We start from the raw sequence: 25,923 nt of genomic DNA on the forward strand, positions 1-25,923 counted from the left end.
GTTATTGATAATTCAGATATAATGCTCTTAGCAGCTGGTTCCCCGGACTATGCTTGTTCCCTGGGCACAAAAGTCCTTAGGTTTGTTTGGGCTGGGCAGATAGTACAGGTTGGTTCAAAGTGGCTGTCTAATTATCATTTGGGATTGTGTCTGTTGTGTACTGTGTAAACTTAATTTTCTTCCCTACTCTTTGGGTCAGTTGAGACCAAGTGGAAAGTGATGTTTCAGTAACCTGATGACAACACAACCCTCCATTTTGTATGATTGTGCTTTATAACATCAAGGCAGGGTTTTATTGGACATTTTATGTTTGAAAGTCATATCTCCGGCTTTAGTACTGAGGGACTTTGAAGTTCACACAATGTCATGTTCAGTGCCCTCAGGTGCACCTGTAACATAGATAAGTTCCTGCATTGATAAACATGTTTCTGGAAAGATAACTGTATTTATTCATTCTGATTCTCAGGTATCAACCTGACATAACGGATGACTACAACATTAGAACTGATCAACTGATTGAAGAGCAAAGGAAGAATAAAGGTAATGTTTGGGTGGGGTAAGAAGCTGTAGTTTTCAGTTTTGATACAGGTTATTAGCTTCCCAATTTGGGTCTGTTATATCTTCTAAAAAAAAAATAGCTATGCTTCATTGTCTCTTCAATACTTCACATTTTTTGTAATTTTAATTATATAAAATTAAAAAAAAATTGTCTTCACTGCCTTTTGAGGAACCATCATTTTTAGTATTTTATATAATCAGAAAGGCCAGTGATTTTTTTTCTGTATATTTTATTCAACTGTATTTCAGTATATTTTGATAAATCTGTAATTATCAAGAAGTTGGCAGCAACTTATTGTCTCTGGTATATATTAGTTTTAACAATGAGATACCTTCTTTTTCACTTATGGAAAATTTTTAACTCCTCTGTCTCCTGTGACGTAGCTTCTTATTTCATTGGCTTCTAATATATTTTTTATTTATAATATTTTCACTTTATATATAACCTCCTGAATTGTTGTATGTATTGCCCTTGAAATGGGAAGGTGAGTAATTTCTCAATCTTCAGATACTTTACATTTCAATATATTTCTAGGAAATTGCCTGTAATGAGAACTGAAATTTTAGTGGAATTTTCAAATAAATTCTTGGGAGTATACCAAGGGTAGTTGTTTGATGTTGTCCAGACACCCATTGTGTGGCTTCCCCTTTTATGACTATCTTGTGGAGACTAACACTTCTTTTATACATTAATACCTTTATCTATGTAACAAATTATGCTTTGACAATATATCTACATAGATTCAAGTTAAATACAGTGAAAATGACAAAATAATATCTCCAATACAATAACAATATTGACTTTTACAATACAGTAACAGACAGATCTTCTTCAAGGAAGTTTAAAGCTCTCTGGTTAGCATGTGTAGATGGTGGAATTTCACCACATACATGACAGTTATAGCTTCACATCACCTGTTAGGTAACAAGGTTTATTTCTTACTTGCCTATGAAAGTTTCGTCACTTACACAGCCTATTTCATATTATAAAATAGTGGTCATTAGGTCTGACATACTAGACATAACTATTAAATAGCTTTTGTATTCACTAGGAAAACATTATGGTGTTTAAAGGGCTCTTTCAGGAAAAGCTGTTTACTTGTGAGAGAAGCTCACAGTTATTAACACAAAAAAGGAGGAACTCAATCAAATCCATAAATTATATGTAAGAACTTGAAGAAATTGTTCAGCGTAGTTTATGAAATAGATTTTGAGCAATATATAAAATTTTAGGCATACATAATTTATCCAAAGTCTTCCTCTTGAGATGTTTAAACTGCTATTTCTATGGTGAAGAGGGGGATGACTAAAATTAATAAAATTGTTCTTAATTTCAATCAACATTGTATAGGAAAGTGTAGATATTGCTTTGAGTCTTAGAGTCCTTCTTGAATCCTATGTGTTTGTCTAATTGCTTGTGTGCCTTTGGGCAGGTCCTTTGACTGCCTATTCCTCAGCTGTAAACTCTAGGATATTTTCCACATTATAGGGTTGTTGAGGGAATTCAGTGAGCTAATGTATGTACCTAGTTCACAGTAAGTGGCCAATATTATTATTGGTCTGTTTCTACATCAACCTGTTCTCTCTTTCCATCAGCAGCAGCTAAAAATTTCTGTCCTTACAGTGTTTATCTCACAGATTAAAACAAAATGAATTGTATTTATCACATGCCATTGCTTCTTTACTTTTCTGTTTATTCTTGTGCTTACTGTCTGAAGACAAAGCTGGAACTTTAGGCACTTAAAACATTTTAAATATAAAGTTTATTTTGGCAAGTTTAACTTACATGAGAACTTTGTAGACCTTCATACTCAAGTATGAGACATATTACCGTAAGAAAAGAAAAGCACTACATAAAATGTTATGTTTTGTTTGTTGGTTTGCTTTTTGAGACTGAATCTCATTCTGTCATTCAGCCTGGCGTGCACTAGTGTGACCTCGGCTCACTACAATCATCATCTCCCAGGTAAATGCAATTCTTGTGTCTCTACCTCGCTTAGAAGCTAGTATTATAGCCATGCCCACCACACGAAGCAAATTATGTCTTTCTTTTTTTTACTCTCATTTTTTATATTTTTATTATACTTTAAGTTCTAGGGTACATGTACACAACGTGCAGTTTTGTTACGTATGTATACATGTGCCATGTTAGTGTGCTGCACCCATTAACTCGTCATTTACATTAGGTATTTCTCCTAATGCATTCCGTCCCCCGTCCCCCACCCCACAACAGGCCCCGGTGTGTGATGTTCCCCTTCCTGTGTCCAAGTATTCTCATTGTTCAATTCACACCTATGAGTGAGAACATGTGGTGTTTGGTTTTTTGTCGTTACGATAGTTTGCTGAGAATGATGGTTTCCAGCTTCATCCATATCCCTACAAAGGACAGGTACTCATCCTTTTTTATAGCTGCATAGTATTCTGTGGTGTATATGGGCCACATTTTCTTAATCCAGTCTATCACTGCTGGACACTTGGGTTGTTTCCAAGTCTTTGCTACTGTGAATAGTGCCACAATAAACATACGTGTGCATGTGTCTTTATAGCAGCATGATTTATAATCCTTTGGGTATATACCCAGTAATGGGATGGCTGGGTCAAATGGTATTTCTAGTTCTACATCCTTGAGGAATCGCCACACTGTCTTCCACAATGGTTGAAGTAGTTTACAGTCCCACCAACAATGTAAAAGTGTTCCTATTTCTCCACATCCTCTCCTGGACCTGTTACTTCCTGACTTTTTAATGATTACCATTCTAACTGGTGTGAGATGGTATCTCATTGTGGTTTTGATTTGCATTTCTCTGATGGCCAGTGATGATGAGCATTTTTTCATGTGTCTTTTGGCTGCATAAATGTCTTCTTTTGAGAAGTGTTTGTTCATAACCTTTGCCACTTTTTTGCCCACTTTTTGATGGGGTTGTTTTTTTGTTGTTGTTGTAAATTTATTTGAGGTCAATAAATTCTGGATATTAGCCTTTTGTCAGATGAGTAGATTGCAAAAATTTTCTCCCATTCTTTAAGTTGCCTGTTCACTCTGATGTTATTTTCTTTTGCTGTGCAGAAGCTCTTTAGTTTAGTTAGATCCCATTTGTCAATTTTGGCTTTTGTTGCCATTGCTTTTGGTGTTTTAGAAATGAAGTCCTTGCCCATGCCTATGTCCTGAATGGTATTGCCTAGGTTTTCTTCTAGGGTTTTTACGGTTTTAGGTCTAACTTTTAAGTCTTTAATCCATCTTGAATTAATTTTTGTATAAGGTGTAAGGAAGGGATCCAGTTTCAGCTTTCTACATATGGCTAGCCAGTTTTGCCAGCACCATTTATTAAATAGGGAATCATTTCCCCATTGCTTGTTTTTGTCAGGTTTGTCAAAGATCAGATGGTTGTAGATGTGTGGTATTATTTCTGGGGGCTCTGTTGTGTTTCATTTGTCTATATCTCTGTTTCAGTATGAGTACCATGATGTTTAGGTTACTGTAGCCTTGTAGTATAGTTTGAAGTCAGGTAGCATGATGCCTCTAGCTTTGTTCTTTTGGCCTAGGATTGACTTGGCAATGCGGGCTCTTTTTTGGTTCCATATGAACTTTAAAGTACATTTTTCAAATTCTGTGAAGAAAGTCATTGGTAGCTTGATGGGGATGGCATTGAGTATTTAAACTACTATTGGCAGTATGGCCATTATCACGATATTGATTCTTCCTATCCATGAGCATGGTATGTTCTTCCATTTGTTTGTGTCCTCTTTTATTTTGTTGAGCAGTGGTTTGTATTTCTCCTTGAAGAGATCCTACACATCCCTTGTAAGTTGGATTCCTAGGTATTTTATTCTCTTTGAAGCAATTGTGAATGGGAGTTCACTCATGATTTGGCTCTCTGTTTGTCTGTTATTGGTGTATAAGAATGCTTGTGATTTTTGTACATTGATTTTGTATCCTGAAACTTTGCTGAAGTTGCTTATCAGCTTAAGGAGATTTTGGGCTGAGACAATGGGGTTTTCTAGATATACAATCATGTCATCTGCAAACAGGGACAATTTGACTTCCTCTTTTCCTAATCGAATACCCTTTATTTCTTTCTCCTGCCTGATTGCCCTGGCCAGAACTTCCAACACTATGTTGAATAGGAGTGGTGAGAGAGGGCATCCCTGTCTTGTGCCAGTTTCCAAAGAGAATGCTTCCAGTTTTTGCCCATTCAGTATGGTATTGGCTGTGGGTTTGTCATAAATAGCTCTTATTATTTTGAGATACGTCCCATCAATATATAATTTATTGAGAGTTTTTAACACGAAGGGCTGTTGAATTTTGTCAAAGGCCTTTTCTGCATCTATTGAGATAATCATGTGGCTTTTGTCTTTGGTTCTGTTTGTATGTTGGATTACGTTTATTGATTTGTGTGTGTTGAACCAGCCTTGCATCCCAGGGATGAAACCCACTTGATTATGGTGGATAAGCTTTTTGATGTGCTGCTGGATTCAGTTTTCCAGTATTTTATTGAGGATTTTTGCATCAATGTTCATCAAGGATATTGGTCTAAAATTCTCTTTTTTGATAGTGTCTCTGCCCGGCTTTGGTATCAGGATGATGCTGGCCTCATAAAATGAATTAGGGAGGATTCCCTCTTTTTCTATTGATTGGAATACTTTCAGTAGGAAGGGTACCAGTTCCTCCTTGTACCTCTGGCAGAATTTGGCTGTGAATCCATCTGGTCCTGGACTTTTTTTGGTTGGTAAGCTATTATTACCTCAGTTTTAGAGCCTGTTATTGGTCTACTCAGGGATTTAACTTCTTCCTGGTTTAGTCTTGGGAGGGTATATGTGTCCAGGAATTTATCCATTTCTTCTAGATTTTCTAGTTTATTTGCATAGAGGTGTTTATAGTATTCTCTGGTGGTAATTTGTATTTCTGTGGGATCGGAGGTGATATCTCCTTTATCATTTTTTATTACATCTTTTTGATTATTCTCTCTTTTCTTTTTTATTAGTCTCACTAGCGGTCTATCAATTTTGTTGATCTATTCAAAAAAACAGCTCCTGGATTCATTGATTTTTTGAAGGGTTTTTTGTGTCTCTGTCTCCTTCAGTTCTGCTCTGATTATAATTATTTCTTGCCTTCTGCTAGCTTTTGAATGTGTTTGCTCTTGCTTTTCTAATTCTTTTAATTTTAATGTTAGGGTGTCAGTTTTGGATCTTTGCTGCATTGTCTTGTGGGCATTTAGTGCTATCAGTTTTTCTCTACACACTGCTTTAAATGTGTCCCAGAGATTCTGGTATGATGTGTCTTTGTTCTCATTGGTTTCAAAGAACATCTTTATTTCTGCCTTCATTTCGTTATGTACCCAGTAGTCATTCAGGAGCAGAATGTTCAGTTTCCATGTACTTGAGGGGTTTTGAGTGAGTTTCATAATCCTGAGTTCTAGTTTGATTGCACTGTGGTCTGAGAGACAGTTTGTTATAATTTCTGTTATTTTACATTTGCTGAGGAGAGCTTTACTTCCAACTGTGTGGTCAATTTTGGAATAAGTGTGATGTGCTGAGACAAATGTATAATCTGTTGATGTGGGGTGGAGAGTTCTGTAGATGTCTATTAGGTCCACTCAGCAGAGCTGAGTTCAGTTCCTGGATATCCTTGTTTACTTTCTGTCTCATTTATCTGTCTAATGTTAACAGTGGGGTTTTAAAGTCTCTCATTATTATTGTGTGAAAGTCTTAAGTCTCTTCGTAGGTCTCGAAGGACTTGCTTTATGAAGGTGGGTGCTCTTGTATTGGGTGCATATATATTTAGGTTAGTTAGTCTTCTTGTTGAATTGATCCCTTTACCATTATGTAATGGCTTTCTTTGTCTCTTTTGACCTTTGTTGGTTTAAAGTCTGTTTTATCAGACTCTAGGATTGCAACCTCTGCCTTTTTTTGTTTTTCATTTTCTTGGTAGATCTTTCTCCATCCCTTTATTTTGAGCCTATGTCTGTCTCTTCACATGAGATGGGTCTTCTGAATACAGCACACTAATGGGTCTTGACTCTTTTTCCAATTTTCCAGTCTTTGTCTTTTAATTGGAGCATTTAGTCCATTGCCATTTAAGGTTAATATTTTTATGTGTGAATTTCATCCTGTCATTATGGTGTTACCTGGTTATTTTGCTCGTTAGTTGATGCAGTTTCTCCCTAGCATTAATGGTCTTTACAATTTGTCATGTTTTTGCAGTGGCTGCTACCATTTGTTCCTTTCCATGTTTAGTGCTTCCTTCAGGAGCTCTTGTAGGGCAGGCCTGGTGGTGACAAAATCTCTCAGCATTTGCTTGTCTGTAAAGTATTTTATTTCTCTTTCACTTATGAAGCTTAGTTTGGCTGGATATGAAATTCTGAGTTAAAAATTCTTCTCTTTAAGAATGTTGAATATTGGCCCCCACTCTCTTCTGGCTTGTAGAGTTTCTGCCAAGAGTTCTGCTGTTAGCCTGATGGGCTTCCGTTTGTTGTTAACCGGACCTTTCTCTCTGGCTGCCCTTAACATTTTTTCCTTCATTTCAACTTTGGTGAATCTGACAATTATGTGTCTTGGAGCTGCTCTTCTCGAGGAGTATCCTTGTGGCGTTCTCTGTATTTCCTGAATTTGAAGGTTGGCCTTCCTTGCTAGGTTGGGGAAGTTTTCTTGGATAATATACTGCAGAGTGATTTCCAACTTGGTTCCATTCTCCCCATCACTTTCAGGTACACCAATCAGACGTAGATTTGGTCTTTTCACATAGTCCCATATTTCTTGGAGGCTTTGTTCATTTCTTTTTACTCTTTTTTCCCTAAACTTCTCTTCTCGCTTCATTTCATTCATTTGATCTTTAATGACTGATACCCTTTCTTCCAGTTGATCGAATCAGCTACTGAAGTTTGTGCATTCATCACGTAGTTCGTGTGCCATGGTTTTCAGCTCTGTCAGGACATTTAAGGACTTCTGTACACCGGTTATTCTAGTTAGCCATTCTTCTGATCTTTTTTCAAGGTTTTTTAGCTTATTTGTGATGGGTTTAAACTTCCTGCTTTAGCTTGGAGAAGTTTGATCGTCTGAAGCTGTATATCGTCTTAAGCTGTCAGAGTCATTCTCTGTCCAGCTTTGTTCCATTGCTCGTGAGAAGCTGTGTTCTTTTGGAGGTGGAGAGGCACTCTCATTTTTATAATTCTCAGCATTTTTGCTCTGTTTTTTCCCCATCTTTGTGGTTTTGTCTACCTTTGGTCTTTGATGATGGTGACGTACAGATGGGGTTTTGTTGTGGATGTCCTTTCTGTTTGTTAGTTTTCCTTCTAACAGTCAGGACCCTCAGCTGCAGGTCTGTTGAAGTGTGCTGGAGGTCCATTCCAGACCTTGTTTGCCTGGGTATCAGCAGCAGAAGCTGCAGAACAGCGAATATTGCTGAACAGCAAATGTTGCTGCCTGATTTTTCCTCTGAAAGCTTCATCTCAGAGGAATACCCAGCTGTGTAAGGTGTCAATCTGCCCCTCCTGGGGGGTGTCTCCCAGTTAGGCTACTTAGGGATCAGGGACCCACTTGAGGAGGCAGTCTGTCTATTCTCAGATCTCAGACTCCATGCTGGGAGAACCACTACTCTCTTCAAAGCTGTCAGACAGTTATATTTAAGTCTGCAGAGGTATCTGCTACCTTTTGTTCAGCTATGCTCTGCCCCCAGAGGTGGAGTCTACAGAGGCAGGCAGGCCTCCTTGAGCTGTGGTTGGCTCCATCCAGTTTGAGTTTCCAGGCCACTTTGTGTACCTACTCAAGCCTCAGCAATGGCGGGCACCTCTCCCCCAGCCTTGCTGCCGCCTTGTGGTTCAATCTCAGACTGCTGTGCTAGCAATGAGTGAGGCTTTGTGGGCATGGGACCCTCTGAGCCAGGTGTGGGATATAATCTCTTGGTGTGTCATTTGCTAAGACCATTGGAAAAGCACAGTATTAGGGTAGGAGTGACCCGATTTTCCAGGTGCTGTCTGTCACAGCTTCCCTTGGTTAGGAAAGGGAACTCCCTGACCCCTTGCACTTCTGGGGTGAGGCGATGCCTCCCCCTGCTTCACCTCATGCTCAGTGGGCTGCATCCACTGTCCTGCACCCACTTTCCAACAAACCCCAGTGAGAGGAACACAGTACCTCAGCTGGAAGTGCAGAAATCCCCCTCTTCTGCATTGCTCATGCTGGGAGCTGTAGACTGGAACTGTTCCCATTCAGCCAATTTGGAACCGACCCTCACATCTTTTTTTATTTTTTAAGATGGAGTCTCATTCTGTTGCCCAGGCTTGAGTGTAATGACAAGAACTGGGCTCACTGCCTTTAGGTTCAAGTGGTTCTCCTGCTTCAACCTCCTAGGTAGCTGGGACTACAGACACTAGCTACCATGCCCAGCTAATGGTTGTAGTTTTAGTAGAGGTGGGGTTTCACCATGTTGGCTGGCCCAGCCTGAAGTTTTTGACCTCAAACAGTCTGCCCATCAGGGTCTCCCAGTGTGCTGGGATTACAGAGCCACAATGCCCTGCTGTATTTTTAGTAGAAATGGGCTTTTTCCATGTTGCCCAAGGTGGTCTGGAACTTGGGAGCTCAAGTAATCCTCTCATCTTGGCCTCCCAAAGTGCCTGGCCATTTTTACCTTACATTTTCATATTTAAAATAAATCTGTATTGCTATGATGAGTGATTGTTGTTAGGTCCTTCGTTGCCTCTGAAAAATGGGGTGATAATCTTAGAAGGAGTTGCTTCATGGAATGTGGTCCATAAAACTTCCTCTGCCCCAACTGTAGGGCAGAAGGCAATTTCTGTTACTGTAGTTTGAGTCTTTTTGCAGAGATTCAGACATGTGTTTAGTGACCTTAGTTAAATTGTGACACTATACTTAAAGGAGCCTGCCAGGTTTTACTTTTGCAGCACTATAAAGTCATCATTCAAATGTAAATTTTCCTTTTTAAATTTCGGGTTGAGTTAGTGTCTGTCAAAGCACAGTCTTTGGCAATAACAAAACAAATACATGCTGAATGAAAATGTTCAAGAGATGAGTGACTATTTACTACTAAAAGAACAAAAACTAGAAGAGAATAAAAATGAAAACATGCATCTCCTAAACCTTATATCCACCCCCTGGGTTCAAGCAATTCTCCTGCCTCTGCCTCCCAAGTACCTTACACTACAGGAATGCTCCCCCATACCCAGCAAATTTTTGTATACTTAATAGAGACAGGTTTTCACCATGTTGGCCAGGCTAGTCACAATCTTTTGACCAAAATGATCCACTGGCCTCAGCCTCACAAATTGCTGGGATTACAGGCATGAGCCATTGTACACTGCATGCATGTTTTAGTGATTCGTACTAGGTCAGTATTATAAAATTGCTTTGTACTTGTAAGGGTGGCTTAAATTGGGAAGATTTATAGAATTACAATTTCTGGGTTAAACTCTGCTAACCTGCCTCTAGGTGGTATCCAGGCATTTTTTGCCCTCTGCCTGCTGATTGGATTGGCCAGTTCAGACACCAGCCTCCACATGCAGTGGTGCTAGACTAGCTGCTGCATCTCCAGGCCAAGTGAGGTCATAGTGCCTGTGATGACATGTTTCAAGTGCTCTGCATCATCTCCATCTCTCCAGTGCTGAGAATTTCTCCCTCGTCTGATTCTCCATTCCCAAAGAGTGCTAACAGTGTGGTCCTGTTACTATCCCTCGGAACTCTGCCATCCTTTGTGTGTAACCTGAGTAAGTCACTGTTTTTTTTGGCAGATGCAATAAAACTTTTTATTAAAGAAACCCTGTGAGTTTTAGCATCCACTGTTCCCCTATACATTATTGCTCCAACCCTAGCCTTATCAAATCCCCTCCTTATATGAATCCCTCTCCCCATACCATATCCTCTGATTAATCTTTTTTTTAATTGTTATTATTATACTTTAAGTTGTAGGGTACATGTGCACAATGTGCAGGTTAGTTACATATGTATACATGTGCCGTGCTGGTGTGCTACACCCGTTAACTCATCATTTAGCATTAGGAGTATCTCCTAATGCTATCCCTCCCCACTCCCTCCACCCCACAACAGTCCCCAGAGTGTGATGTTCCCCTTCCTGTGTCCATGTGTTCTCGTTGTTCAATTCCCACCTATGAGTGAGAACATGTGGTGTTTGGTTTTTTGTCCTTGTGATAGTTTACTGAGAATGATGATTTCCAGTTTCATTATGTCCCTACAAAGGACATGAACTCATCATTTTTTATGGCTGCATAGTATTCCATGGTGTATATGTGTCACATTTTCTTAATCCAGTCTATCATTGTTGGACATTTGGGTTGGTTCCAAGTCTTTGCTATTGTGAATAGTGCCACAATAAACATACGTGTGCATGTGTCTTTATAGCAGCATGATTTATACTCCTTTGGGTATATACCCAGTAATGGGATGGCTGGGTCAAATATTATTTCTAGTTCTAGATCCCTGAGGAATCGCCACACTGACTTCCACAAGGGTTGAACTAGTTCACAGTCCCATCAACAGTGTAAAAGTGTTCCTATTTCTCCACATCCTCTCCAGCTATTTCTCCACATCCTCTCCAGCACCTGTTGTTTCCTGACTTTTTAATGATTGCCATTCTAACTGGTGTGAGATGGTATCTCATTGTGGTTTTGATTTGCATTTCTCTGATGGCCAGTGATGGTGAGCATTTTTTCATGTGTTTTTTGGCTGCATAAATATCTTCTTTTGAGAAGTGTCTGTTCATATCCTTTGTCCACTTTTTGATGGGGTTGTTTGTTTTTTTCTTGTAAATTTGTTTGAGTTCATTGTAGATGCGGGATATTAGCTCTTTGTCAGATGAGTAGATTGCAAAATTTTCTCCCATTTTGTAGGTTGCCTGTTCACTCTGATGGTAGTTTCTTTTGTTGTGCAGAAGCTCTTAAGTTTAATTAGATCCCATTTGTCAATTTTGGCTTTTGTTGCCATTGCTTTTGCTGTTTTAGACATGAAGTTGTTGCCCATGCCTATGTCCTGAATGGTAATGCCTAGGATATCTTCTAGGGTTTTTATGGTTTTAGGTCTAACGTTTAAGTCTTTATTCCATCTTGAATTAATTTTTGTATAAGGTGTAAGGAAGGGATCCAGTTTCAACTTTCTACATATGGCTAGCCAGTTTTCCCAGCACCATTTATTAAATAGGGAATCCTTTCCCCATTGCTTATTTATCTCAGGTTTGTCAAAGATCAGATAGTTGTACATACGTGGTGTTATTTCTGAGGGCTCTGTTCTGTTCCATTGATCTATATCTCTGATTTGGTACCAGTACCATGCTGTTTTGGTTACTGTAGCCTCATAGTATAGTTTGAAGTCAGGTAGCGTGATGCCTCCAGTTTTGTTCTTCTGGCTTAGGATTGACTTGGCGATGCGGGCTCTTTTTTGGTTGCATATGAACTTTAAAGTAGCTTTTTTCCAATTCTGTGAAGAAAGTCATTGGTAGCTTGTTGAGGATGGCATTGAATCTATAAATTACCTTGGGCAGTATGGCCATTTTCACGATATTGATTCTTCCTACCCATGATCATGGAATGTTCTTCCATTTCTTTGTATCCTCTTTTATTTCATTGAGCAGTGGTTTGTAGTTCTCCGTGAAGAGGTCCTTCACATGCCTTGTAAGTTGGATTCCTAGGTATTTTATTCTCTTTGAAGCAATTGTGAATGGGAGTTCACTCATGATTTGGCTCTCTGTTTGCCTGTTATTGGTGTATAAGAATGCTTGTGATTTTTGTACATTGATTTTGTATCCTGAAACTTTGCTGAAGTTGTTTATCAACTTAAGGAGACTTTGGGCTGAGACAATGGGGTTTTCTAGATATACAATCATGTCATCTGCAAACAGGGACAATTTGACTTCCTCTTTTCCTAATTGAATACCCTTTATTTCCTTCTCCTGCCTAATTGCCCTGGCCAGAACTTCCAACACTATGTTGAATAGGAGTGGTGAGAGAGGGCATCCCTGTCTTGTGCCAGTTTTCAAAGGGAATGCTTCCAGTTTTTGCCCATTCAGTATGATATTGGCTGTGGGTTTGTCATAGATAGCTCTTATTATTTTGAGATACATCCCATCAATACCTAATTTATTGAGAGTTTTTAGCATGAAGTGTTGTTGAATTTTGTCAAAGGCCTTTTCTGCATCTATTGAGATAATCATGTGCTTTTTGTCTTTGATTCTGTTTATATGCTGGATTACATTTATTGATTTGCATTTGTTGAACCAACCTTGCATCCCAGGGATGGAGCCCATTTGATCATGGTGGATAAGCCCTTTGATGTGCTGCTGGATTCGGTTTGCCAGTATTTTATTGAGGATTTTTGCGTCAATATTCATCAAGGATGTTGGTCTAAAATTCTCTTTTTTGGTTGTGTCTCTGCCTGGCTTTGATATCAAGATGATGCTGGCCTCATAAAATGAGTTAAGGAGGATTCCCTCTTTTTCTATTGATTGGAATAGTTTCAGAAGGAATGGTACCAGTTCTTCCTTCTACCTCTGGTAGAATTTGGCTGTGAATCCATCTGGTCCTGGACTCTTTTTGGTTGGTAAGCTATTGATTATTGCCAAAATTTCAGAGCCTGTTATTGGTCTATTCAGAGATTCAACTTCTTCCTGGTTTAGTCTTGGGAGGGTGTATGTGTCGAGGAATTTATCCATTTCTTTTAGATTTTCTAGTTTATTTTCATAGAGGTGTTTGTAGTATTCTCTGATGGTAGTTTGTATTTCTGTGGGATCGGGGGTGATATCCCCTTTATCATTTTTTATTGCATCTATTTGATTCTTCTCTCTTTTTCTCTTTATTAGTCTTGCTAGTGGTCTATCAATTTTGTTGATCCTTTCAAAAAGCCAGCTTCTGCATTCATTAATTTTTGAAGGAATTTTTGTGTCTCGATTTCCTTCCGTTCTGCTCTGATTTTAGTTATTTCTTGCCTTCTGTTGCTTTTGAATGTGTTTGCTCTTTCTTTTCTAGTTCTTTTAATTGTGATATTAGGGTGTCAATTTTGGTTCTTTCCTGCTTTCTCTTGTGGGCATTTAGTGCTATAAATTTCCCTCTACACACTGCTTTGAATGTGTCTCAGAGATTCTGGTATGTTGTGTCTTTGTTCTCATTGGTTTCAAAGAACATCTTTATTTCTGCTTTCATTTCGTTATGTATCTAGTAGCCATTCAGGAGCAGGTTTTTTTCAGTTTCCATGTAGTTAAGTGGTTTTGAGTGAGTTTCTTAATCCTGAGTTCTGGCTTAATTGCACTGTGGTCTGAGAGACAGTTTGTTATAATTTCTGTCCTTTTACATTTGCTGAGGAGAGCTGTACTTCCAACTATGTGGTCAATTTAGGAATAGGTGTGGTGTGGTGCTGAAAAAAATGTATAATCTGTTGATTTGTGGTGGAGAGTTCTGTAGATGTCTGTTAGGTCCACTTGGTGCAGAGCTGAGTTCAATTCCTGGGTATCCTTGTTAACTTTCTGTCTCGTTAATCTGTCTAATGTTGACAGTGGGGTGTTAAAGTCTCCCATTATTATTGTGTGGGAGTCTAAGTCTCTTTGTAGGTCACTCAGGACTTGCTTTATGAATCTGGGTGCTCCTGTATTGGGTGCATATATATTTAGGATAGTTAGCTCTTCTTGTTGAACTGATCCCTTTACCATTATGTAATGGCCTTCTTTGTCTCTTTTGATGTTTGTTGGTTTAAAGTCTATTTTATCAGAGACTAGGATTGCAACCCATGCCTTTTTTTGTTTTCCATTTGAATGGTAGATCGTCCTCCATCCTTTTATTTTGAGCCTATGTGAGTCTCTGCACGTGAGATGGGTTTCCTGAATACAGCACACTGATAGGTCTTAACTCTTTATCCAGTTTGCCAGTCTGTGCCTTTGAATTGGAGAATTTAGTCCATTTACATTTAAAGTTAATATTGTTATGTGTGAATTTGATCCTGTCATTATGATGTTAGCTGGTTATTTTGCTCGTTAGTTGATGCAGTTTCTCCCTAGCCATGATGGTCTTTACAATTTGGCATGATTTTGCAGTGGCTGGTACCGGTTGTTCCTTTCCATGTTTAGTGCTTCCTACAGGAGCTCTTGTATGGCAGGCCTGGTGGTGACAGAATCTCTCAGCATTTGCTTGTCTCTAAAGTATTTTATTTCTCCTTCACTTATGAAGCTTAGTTTGGCTGGATATGAAATTCTGGGTTGAAAAAATTATTTTCTTTAAGAATGTTGAATATTGGCCCCCACTCTCTTCTGGCTTGTAGAGTTTTTGCTGAGAGATCCGCTGTTAGTCTGTTGGGCTTCCCTTTGTGGGTAACCTGACCTTTCTCTCTGGCTGCCCGTAACATTTTTTCCTTCATTTCAACTTTGGTGAATGTGACAATTATGTGTCTTGGAGTTGCTCTTCTCAAGGTGTATTTTTGTGGCATTCCCTATATTTCCTGAATCTGAATGTTAGTCTGCCTTGCAAGATTGGGGAAGTTCTCCTGGATAATAGTTCCATCCTCCCCATGAGTTTCAGGTACACCAATCAGACGTAGATTTGGTCTTTTCACATAGTCCCATATTTCTTGGAGGCTTTGTTCATTTCTTTTTCTTCTTTTTTCTTTAAACTTCGCTTCTTGCTTCATTTCATTCATTTCATCTTCCATCACTGATACCCTTTCTTCCAGTTGATCGCATCTGCTCCTGAGGCTTCTGTATTCTTCTTGTCGTTCTCAAGCCTTGGCTTTCAACTCCATCAGCTCCTTTAAGCACTTCTCTGTTTTGGTTATTCTAGTTCTATATTCATCTAAATTTTTTTTCAAAGTTTTTAACTTCTTTGCCTTTGGTTTGAATTTCCTCCCCTAGATCAGAGTAGCTTGATCATCTGAAGCCTTCTTCTCTCAACTCGTCAAAGTCATTTTCCATCCAGCTTTGTTCCACTGCCGTTGAGGAACTGCTTTCCTTTGAAGGAGGAGAGGTTCTCTGCTTTTTAGTGTTTCCAGTTTTTCTGCTCTCTTTTTTCCCCATCTTCGTGGTTTTATCTACTTTTGGTCTTTGATGATGGTGATGTATAGATGGGTTTTTAGTGTGGATGTCCTTTCTGTTTGTTAGTTTTCCTTCTAACAGACAGGACCCTCAGCTGCAGTTCTGTTGGAGTTTCCTAGAGGTCCACTCCGGACCCTGTTTGCCTGGGTAACAGCAGCAGTGGCTGCAGAACAGCAGATTTTTGTGAACCATGAATGCTGCTGTCTGATCGTTCCTCTGGAAGTTTTGTCTCAGAGGAGTACCCGGCCGTGTGAGGTGTCATTCTGCCCCTCCTGGGGGGTGCCTCCCAGTTAGGCTGCTTGGGGGTCGGGGGTCAGGGACCCACTTGCGGAGGCAGTCTGCCCGTTCTCAGATCTTGAGCTGCATGCTGGGAGAACCACTGCTCTCTTCAAAGCTGTCAGACAGGGATGTTTAAGTCTGCAGAGGTCACTGTTGTCTTTTTGTTTGCCTGTGCCCTGCCCCCAGAGGTGGAGCCTACAGAGGCAGGCAGGACTCCTTGAGCTGTGGTGAGTTCCACCCAGTTCGAGCTTCCCGGCTGCTTTGTTTACCTAAGCAAGCCTGGGTAATGGCAGGCGCCCCTCCCCCAGCCTCACTGCCGCCTTGCAGTTTGATCTCAGACTGCTGTGCTAGCAATCAGCGAGACTCCGTGGGCATAGGGCCCTCTGAGCCAGGTGTAGGATATAATCTCCTGGTGTGCCATTTTTTATGCCTATTGGAAAAGCTCAGTATTCGGGTGGGAGTGACCGGATTTTCCAGGTGCCATCTGTCACCCTTTTCTTTGACTAGGAAACGGAACTCCCTGACCCCTTCCACTTCCCAAGTGAGGCAATGCCTCGCCGTGCTTCGGCTCACGCACGGTATGCTGCACCCACTGTCCTGCGCCCACTGTCTGGCACTCCCTAGTGAGATGAACCCGGTACCTCATATGGAAATGCAGAAATCACCCATCTTCTGCATTGCTCACACTGGGAGCTGTAGACTGGAGCAGTTCCTATTTGGCCATCTTGGCTGCCCTCTCATAAGTCAGTCTTCATTAAAAAGTTCTTAGATGACTTTGACTGTGGGGCTCATCTGTTTTCTGCCTGGATCCCAACTGCTGCTGACAGATGCACAGATTATATTGGATCTCAGGGCTGTCATCAAAAGGTAGACAAGATAGCTCCTTCTGTTCGTGGTAAAGGAGAGAAACAGGCTTTCAGATTAATTTGAGAATTTGAAAGAGTTCTTTTTTTTCGGCACCATTGTGCCTTGCACAAGCAATGAATGAATTCCTGTTTTTCCTCCTGCAAATCATTTGTCATGCCTTAAAAATGGTTGAGCAGTTCCAGCAAATATAGATTGTCCTTGCTAATTCATTTTTGTAATTTTCAGTCCCTTAAAGATATATGAGTTTGAGTGTCTTTTTGTTTGCTTGCCATCTGTGTATTTTCATTGGTGAGTTCAGCTCTTTACCCATTGTTAATTGGGTAGTCTGTTTTATTTTTGAGTTTCAAGATTTGTGTATCTTCAGTGAAAGTTCTTGCTTAGATCTGTATTTTGCAGATATTTATTTTCAGTCTGTTGCTTATCTTTTTATTTCCTGAACACTATTTTCCTCAGACTATAAACTTTTAATATGAGAAAACTTAAATTATTAATTATTTTTACCATTACTGATCAGCTTTGGTGTCATTAGTTAAAACTTATGACCAAACCCAAGATCACATAGATGTCTTTTTGCTTTTTTTTCTAGAATTTGCGTAGTTTTACATTTCCGGCTAATGCCTCCTTCACCATTAATATAGAAAAAAGGAGGAGGAATTGCTGGCAAGATGGCTGAATAAAAACAGCTCCAGACTGCAGCTCCCAGAGAGATCAATGCAGAAGGTGAGTGACTCCTGCATTTCCAACTGAGGTACACTGTTCATCTTATTTGTACTGGTTGGACAATGGGTGCAGCCCATGGAGTGTGAGCTGAAGCAGGGTGGGGCGTCACCTTACCCAGGAAGCCCAAAGGGTTGGGAAATTTTCTCATTTATGCAAGGGAAGCTGTGAGGGACTTAGCCATGTGCCCCATTCCAGAAATGCGCTTCTCCTAGGGTCTTCACAACCTGCAGGCAGGAGATTCCCTTTTGTGCCTACCCTATGAGGGCCATGTGTTTCAAGCACAAAACTGGGCAGGTGTAAGAACAAACACTGAACTAGCTGAAGGGGTGTTTTTTTGTTGTTGTTGTTTGTTTTGTTTTGTTTGTTTTTTTCCATACTGCGGTGGTGCCTGGAATACTAAGGAGACAGAATTGTTCACTCCCCTGGATAGGTGTGCTGGGACCAAGCAGCCAAGTGGTCTGCTCAGTGGGTGCCACCCCTCATGGAGGCAAGCAAACTAAGGTTCACTGGCTTGAAATTCTCACTGCCAGCACAGCAGCAGTCTGAGATCCACCTGGGACACTCAAACTTGGTGGGGGAAGGGGAATCCGCCATTGCTGAGGCTTGAGTAGGCTGTTTTACCCTCATGATGTAAACAAAGCCATAGGGAAGTTTGAACTGAGTGGAGCCAACTGCAGCTCAGCAAGGCTGATATGGTTAGACTGCCATATTTTTCTTCTCTGGGTAGGGCATTTTTGAAAAAATGGCTGTAGCCCAGGCAGGGGCTTATAAATAAACCCCTCATCTCCCTGTGACAGGAGCACCTGGGGGAAGGGGCAGCTATAGATGCAGCTTCAGCAGACTTCAACATCCCTGTCTGATGACTCTGAAGAGAGCAGCTGACCTCCCATCACAGCTTTCCAGCTCTACTAATGGTCAGACTGCCTTCACAAGTGGATCCCTGACCTCTGTGTTTTATGACTTGGAGACACCTCCCAGTAGGGGCTGACAGACACCTCATACAGTAGAGCACTGACTGGCATCAGACAGTTGCCCCTTAAGGATGCAGCTTCCAGAGAAAACAAGAAGCAGCAAACAATGAGACAGAAAATTAACAAGGATATTCAGGACTTGAACTCAGCTGTGGACTAAGTAAACCTAATAGACATCTGCAGAACTATCCACCCCAAATCAACAGAATCTGCATTCTTCTAGGTGCCACATAACATGTATTCAAAATTTGACTACATAATTGGAAGTAAAACACTCCTCAACAAATGCAAAAAAAATGAAAATTATTAAAAAAAGGTCCTCCCAGACCACAGAGCAATCAAATTAGAATTGAGGATTAAGAAACTCACTCAAAATGACACAACTACATAGAAACTGAACAGCCTTCTCCTAAACCACTGCTGGGACGAAATAAGGCAGAAATAAAGATGTTCTTTGAAACCAATGAGAATGAAGACACAATGTATCACAATCTTTGGGACAGACACATTTAAAGCAATGTGCAGAGAAAAATTGATAGCACTAAATGCCCACAAAAGAAAGCAAGAAAGATCTAAAATTGACTCCCTAACATCAAAATTAAAAGAACAAGTGAAGCAACAGCAAACGAATTAAAAACCTAACAGAAGACAAGAAATAACTGAGATCAGAGCAGAACTGAAGGAGATAGAGACAAAAAATCCTTTCAAAAATCAATAAGTCCACAAGCTGTTTTTTTGAAAATATCAACAAAATATATAGACCACTAGTTAGACTCATAAAGAAGAAAAGTGATAAAAATAAAATAGATGCAATAAAAAGATAAGAGAATATCACCAATGATTCCACAGAAATACAAACTACCATCAGATAATACTATAAACAGCTCTACGCAAATAAACTAGAAAATCTAAAGGAAATGGATAAATTCTTGGACACATACACCCTCCCAAGTCTAAACCAGGAAGAAGTTAAATCCATGAATAGACCATTTACAAGTTCTGCAATTGAGGCAATAACTGATAGCCTACCAACAAAGAAAATCCAGGACCAGACAGAGTCATAGCTGAACTCTACCAGAGATACAAAGAGGAGCAGGTACCATTTATTCTGACATTATTACAAACAATACAAAAAGAGGAAATCCTCCCTAAATCATTTTATGGGCCAGCATCATCCTGATACTTAAACTTGGCAGAGACACACCACAAAAGAAAATTTCAGGCCGATATCCCTGATCAATAAAATACTGGCAAATTGAATTCAGTAGCACATCATAAAGCTTATCCACCACGATCATGTCAGGTTTATCCCTGGGATGCAAAGCTGGTTCAACATATGCAAATCAATAAACCTAATGCATCACATAAGCAGAAACAAAGACAAAAACCACATGATTGTCTCAATAGATGCAGAAAAGGCCTTCGTCAAATTCAACACCTGTTTATGGTAAAAACTCTCAACTAAATATGAATGGAATGTATCTCTAAATAATAAGAGCTATTTATGACAAATCCACCGCCAATATCATACTGAATGGGCAAAAACTGGAAGCATTCCCTTTGAAAACCAGTAGATGACAGGGATTCACTCTCTCTCCACTCTTATTCAATATAGTATTGAAGTTTCTGGCCAGGGCAATCAGGCAAGAGAAAGAAATAAAGCGTATTCAAATCGAAAGAGAGGAAGTCAAATGTCTCTGTTTGCAGATGACATGATGGTATACTTAGAAAACCTATCATCTCAGCACAAAGTCTCCTTAAGCTGGTAAGCAACTTCAGCTAACCCTCAAGATTCAAAATCAATGTGCAAAAATCACAAGCATTCCTACACACAATAAGAGAAACAGAAAGCCAAATCATGAGTAAACTCGCATTCACAATTGCTACTAAGAGAATAAAATATCTAGGAATACAACTTACAAGGGATGTGAAGAACCTATTGAATGAGAACTTCAAGCCATTGCTCAAGGAAACCAGAGAGGACATAAAGAAATGAAAAAAGCTTCCATGCTCATGGATAGGAAGAATCAATATTGTAAAAATGGCCACACTGCCCAAAACAATTTATAGATTCATGGCTATCTCCATCAAGTTACCATTAATTTTCTTCACAGAACTGGAAAAACAAAAAAACAAAAAAACAAAACTACTTTAAAGTTCATATGGAACCAAAAAATGGCCTGCGTAGCCAAGACAATCTGAAGAAAAAAGAACAAAGCTGAAGGCATCATGTTACCTGACTTCAAACTACATTATAAGGCTACAGGAAGCAAAAGAGCATGGTACTTGTACCAAAACAGATACATAGATCAATGCAACAGAACAGTGGCCTCAGAAATAATACTGCACATCTACTACCATCTGATCTTTGGCAATCGTGAAACAAGCAAGCAATGGGGAAAAGATTTTCCCTCTAATAAGTTGTGTTGGGAAAACTGGCTAGCCACATGTAAAAAACTGAAACTGGGCCCCTTCCTTACATCTCATGCAAAAATCAACAGAAGATGGATTAAAGACTTAAAGATAAGAATTAAAACCATTAAATTCCTAGATGAAAACCTAGGCAATACCCTTCAGAACATAGGCGTGTGCAAATACTTCCTGTTTAAACACCAAAAGCAATGGCAATAAAAGCCAAAATTGACAAATGGAATCTAATTAAACTAAACAGCTTCTGCACAGCAAAATAAATGATCATCGGTGTGAACAGAAAACCTACAGAATGGGTGAAAAATCTTGCAATCTATCTATCTGAAACAAGGCTAATATCCTGAATCTACCGGGAACTTAAACAAGTTTCCAAGAAAAAAACCACCTCATCAAACAGTGGGCAAAGGATATGAACAGACACTTCTCAAAAGAAGACTTTGATGCAGCCAACAAACATGAAAAAACGCTCATCATCACTCATTATTTGAGAAATACAAATCAAAACCACAGTGAGATACCATCTCATGCCAGTTAGAATGGCAATCATTAAAAAGTCAGAAAACAGCTTATGCTGGAGAAAATGTGGAGAAACAGGGAGGCTTTTACAGTGTTGAGAGTGTTAATTATTTAACCCTTGTGGAAGACGGTGTGGCGATTCTTCAAGGATCTAGAACTAGAAATACCGTTTGAAACAGCAATCCCATTACTGGGCATATAACCAAAGAACTATAAATCATTCTACTGTAAGACACATGCACACGTATGTTTATCACAGCACTATTCACAGTAGCTGTAAAAATGGATGAGTTCATGTCTTTTGCAAGGACATGAATGAAGCTGGAAACCATCATTTTCAGCAAACTATTACAAAAATAGAAAACCAAACACCACATGTTCTCATTTTTAAGTGGGAGTTGAACAGTGAGAACAGATAGACACAAGGAGAGAAACATCGTATGGTGGCGGGTGGTGGGATAGTGTAGAGATAGCATAAGAAAAATACCCAATGTAGGTGAGGGCTTAAGGGTCATTTCTCTAATGACCAGTGCTGATGAGCATTTTTTCACATGTCTGTTGGCTGCATAAATGTCTTCTTTTGAGAATGTGAACAGACACTTTTCAAAAGACATGCAGGTGGCCAATAAACTTATTTTAAAAGGCTCGATATTATTGATTATTAAAGAAATGCAAATCAAAAGAACAATGAGATACCTTCTCATATCTGTCAGAATGGCTATTATCATAAAGTAAAATAACAGATGCAGGCAAAGTTATAGAGACCAAGGAATAATTATGCACTGTTGGTAGGAATGTAAATTAGTTCAACTGTTGTGGAAAGTAGTAGGGTGATTCCTCAAAGATTGGAAAGTAGAACTACTGTTCAACCCAGCAATCCCATTACTGGATATGTACCCAGAGGAATATAAATCACTACCATAAAGACACATGAATACAAATGTTCACTGCAGACTATTCACAACAGAAGACATGGAATTAATCTAAATGCCCATTTATGACTGATTGGATTAATGAAATTGTGCTACATACCTACAAGGAATACCATGCAGCCATAAAAAAAGAATACAATTATGCCTTTTGAGGGAACATGGATGGAACTGGAGGATATAATCTTTAGCAAACTAATGTAAGAACAGTAAACCAAATACCACATATTTTCACTAGAAGTGGGAGCTAAATGATGACAACTCATGAACACAAAGAAAGGAACCATAGACATGGGATCTACTTGAGGGTGGAAGGTGGGAAAAGAGAGACCAGCAGGAAAAATACCTATTAAGTACTACACTTAATACCTGGGTGATAAAATAATTTGTAAAACAAACCCCCATGACATGAGTTTACCTACATAACAAAGCTTCACATGTACCCCTGGACCTAAAATAAATAATAATTTTAAAAAACAGGATAATAGGCAACATTTCCGTTTGAATTTCCAAAATGATGGCACTGAACAATCTGAACTCTCCTTCTATTTGGTGCCGCAGGCCAGCCAGGAGGGGGCGCACGGCTGCCTCACCTTGAGCATGATGGTCCTGCAGTTCTTCCCGAGGCCAGCATGGGGAGCGTGAGTCCGCCTTCTCTGACCCTGGGAGCGCCCCCGTGTTCAGCCCATGCCGCTGGAGGGCGAGGGCTGTGTTCTCAGCACAGACCAGAGCAACACCGCCTCGCTCCGGGACCAATGGAGGAGGGGGTAAGTGAAAACTTTACTCTGACTGCTGAGGATCAGGGAGCCAGTAGAAGGGCTTTGTGTGGAAAATTAAACATAAAAAATATCCCATGACTTCAGTGCACTCCAGCGTCCTTCCCCACCCAAGGTGTGGTGGCCACAATGCCAGGTCCACACCGTGGCCTCGTAACATAAATGTATCATTCAGCATATAACATCTGTAATAGACATATAACATCCATAAACAAATATATCACCCATAATACAGATGTGACTTTTGTAATACTAATGTAACACCTGAAATACTGCGATAACACCCATAATACCACTGTAACACTGGTAACAGCAATAAAACACTTACAATACCAATGTAGCATCCGAAATACAAACAGAACATTCGTAATACTGATCTAAGACCCATAATACAATTGTAACTCTCATAATACCAATATACAAACCACAATGCAAATGAAACATCCATAATGTTTCATAATGTTGTAACACTTGTAATGCTGTCCTGACACCTGTAATACAACTGTAACACAATACCAATATACCATTCAGAATTCCAATATATCATCCTGCAATACAAATATAACAACTGTAATACTGATGTAACACCTGTGATACTAACACTGGTAATACTAATACAACATTTGTAATACAAATAGAAAAACCATAATACTGATGCAACACCCATAATTACTGATGTAACATTCATCATAAAGATGTAACACTTGTAATACTGACGTAACATTCCTACTCTTACAGGGCCACTTGGTTTCACAGCTTCCACTGAGCTGGATTTGGTGGGGATTTGGCCTCTATAATGATGTTGGATGTTGTGGTCTCTGCATTAGTGACAAGGTATTGACATGGTTGTGTTTATTAAAAGTAGTTTACTTGTCAATAATTTCATACTTCTAGGAAACTTCCAATAGCTGTTAGTATACTTTAATCTTTTCTCACAGAATCCCCGGTGGTTTCTGCTGTGCCAGATTTGAAGCTTTATGCAAAGTATCTCAGTGGGTTTTACAAAAAGTGGAGACACTCTCCAAGGGTACCACCACATAACTATTACATCAGGAAATACAGGGTTAGTATTGGAAATGGTAATGGCAAAATATTCACTTACAAACATAAATTTCATCCTGTCACTCTCCTGATTTAATTTTGCCCATGGTTTCCCACTGACCTTAGAACAAGAACCATAGACCTCACCATGGCTGCAGACCCCAAGTTCTCCTACCTGTTTCCCTTACTCATTCAGTCCACTCAACTGCCTGCAGTCTCGTTGGCTTTCAATTGTAGGAACACAGGCTCTTAGGTTTCTCAGGAATTTTATGTGCAATCTCTCAACCTATTCACACAGTGCCCAACCTTATCTAATTTTCCAAGGCTTTGTCCAGCTAAGACTTTAAAGTCAGAGCTTGTGCTAACTGTAGAAAAGCTGATAATATGCTATTTCTAAAGGTAAAAAAAAAATCATTATTTGTTAGATAATTGATGAGATCACTCTCAATTTATAAATCAAGGAAATAATAGTTAATGAAATGAAAGTCCATGTTGGGATAATTAGTAAAGAAAAAATCTCAGTGCTGAAGACAAATAACACAAGTAATTATTGAAATTACATAAGAATTTATTGGACAGACTATTACCTTGCTGTCTTCTCTATGTTATTAGTTCCAAGTTATGTTAAGTTTGAATACTTACATTTTATGTAGTCCGTCAGTATATTTAACTGACAAAAATGTCCTAGCACACACCATGACAATGTATATAAATATTTGTAAACCTCCTTAACTGTACAGTGTGAAGTAAACAAAGTAAGCTTAGTTATTTAAGCAGATGAATTATTAATATTTAAATATTGAAATGCTGTGAGGCTATGTAATTTTGTAAGTTTTGGTATGGGAATGGGGCATTAGTGTATCCATGTACCCCCTTAACTTAATGACTTCCCTTCTTACTTCCTGCTGGATGATAAATTTTGGGCCCATGGAGGCTGAGGGACAGATAGTCACCTTTATTGGAAACTTTAGTACAGCAGGAAAGTTTTCATTTCAGAATATTATTTCCTGCCAGATATTTTTTCTCATCTAAGGAAACTTGCTCCCCAGGAGTATTGTTACCTTAACTGCTCCTCAGGTGGAGCTGGACAGGACTAATTGTACCACACAGAATCGCATGACTATGAGAAAAGCTAATGTATGAAACACTTCGTGGAGTAAAACTTATATATTTTACTGTTCATCCTTTTTTTCCACATGCTTGTTTTCCACATGCTTGTCTTTCTGGTGAATTGTGTGGTCAACTATTTCTCCATTTTGTAATTGGATTTTTTTGTTGTTGTTGCTGAGGTATGCAAGTTCTTCATATATTGTGGATAACAGACTGTTGTTACATACATAACATGCAAACCTTCCTTTCTGTACCATGTCTTTTCACTTTCTTGATAGTGTCTTTTAATGCAAAAAAGTGTTTAATTTTGAGAAAATTCTTCTTTATTTGCCTGCACTTTTGGTATCAGATCTAAGAAACCACTGCTAAATCCAAGGTTATGAAGATCTACCCTTATGTTTCCTTCTAGAGTTTATGTTTTTACCTCTACTACATAGGCTTTGAACAATTTTGAGTTAATTTTATTTTCTGTTCTGAGAAAAGAGTACAATTTCTTTGTCTCAATGTGATAGTCAGTTGTATAACAGCATTTGTTGAATTTACTGATCTTGGCTGCATGTCAAAAATCAATTGAACATGGAGGTATTGCTGGATTTAACATTCAGTTCCATTGACCTCTTTGTATGTCCTTATGCCAATATTATGCTGTATTGATTACTGCTGCTTAGCAGTAATATTTAAAATTGAGAAGTGTGAGCCTC

The 25,923-nt window shown here is 39.2% G+C and overlaps 1 long non-coding RNA gene across 1 annotated transcript; it reads left to right on the plus strand.

The window, feature by feature from the left end:
* On the plus strand, positions 1-23,946 carry LOC129053174 (uncharacterized). Its single transcript, XR_008518252.2, has 6 exons — positions 1-540; positions 2,475-2,524; positions 9,994-10,268; positions 17,316-17,449; positions 22,857-23,062; positions 23,810-23,946. It is a non-coding gene; the product is annotated as an uncharacterized LOC129053174 (long non-coding RNA).
* The last annotated feature ends 1,977 nt before the right edge of the window (positions 23,947-25,923 follow it).

This window comes from Pongo abelii, chromosome Y, assembly GCF_028885655.2.
Source record: "Pongo abelii isolate AG06213 chromosome Y, NHGRI_mPonAbe1-v2.0_pri, whole genome shotgun sequence".
Taxonomy (NCBI): Eukaryota; Metazoa; Chordata; class Mammalia; order Primates; family Hominidae; genus Pongo; species Pongo abelii.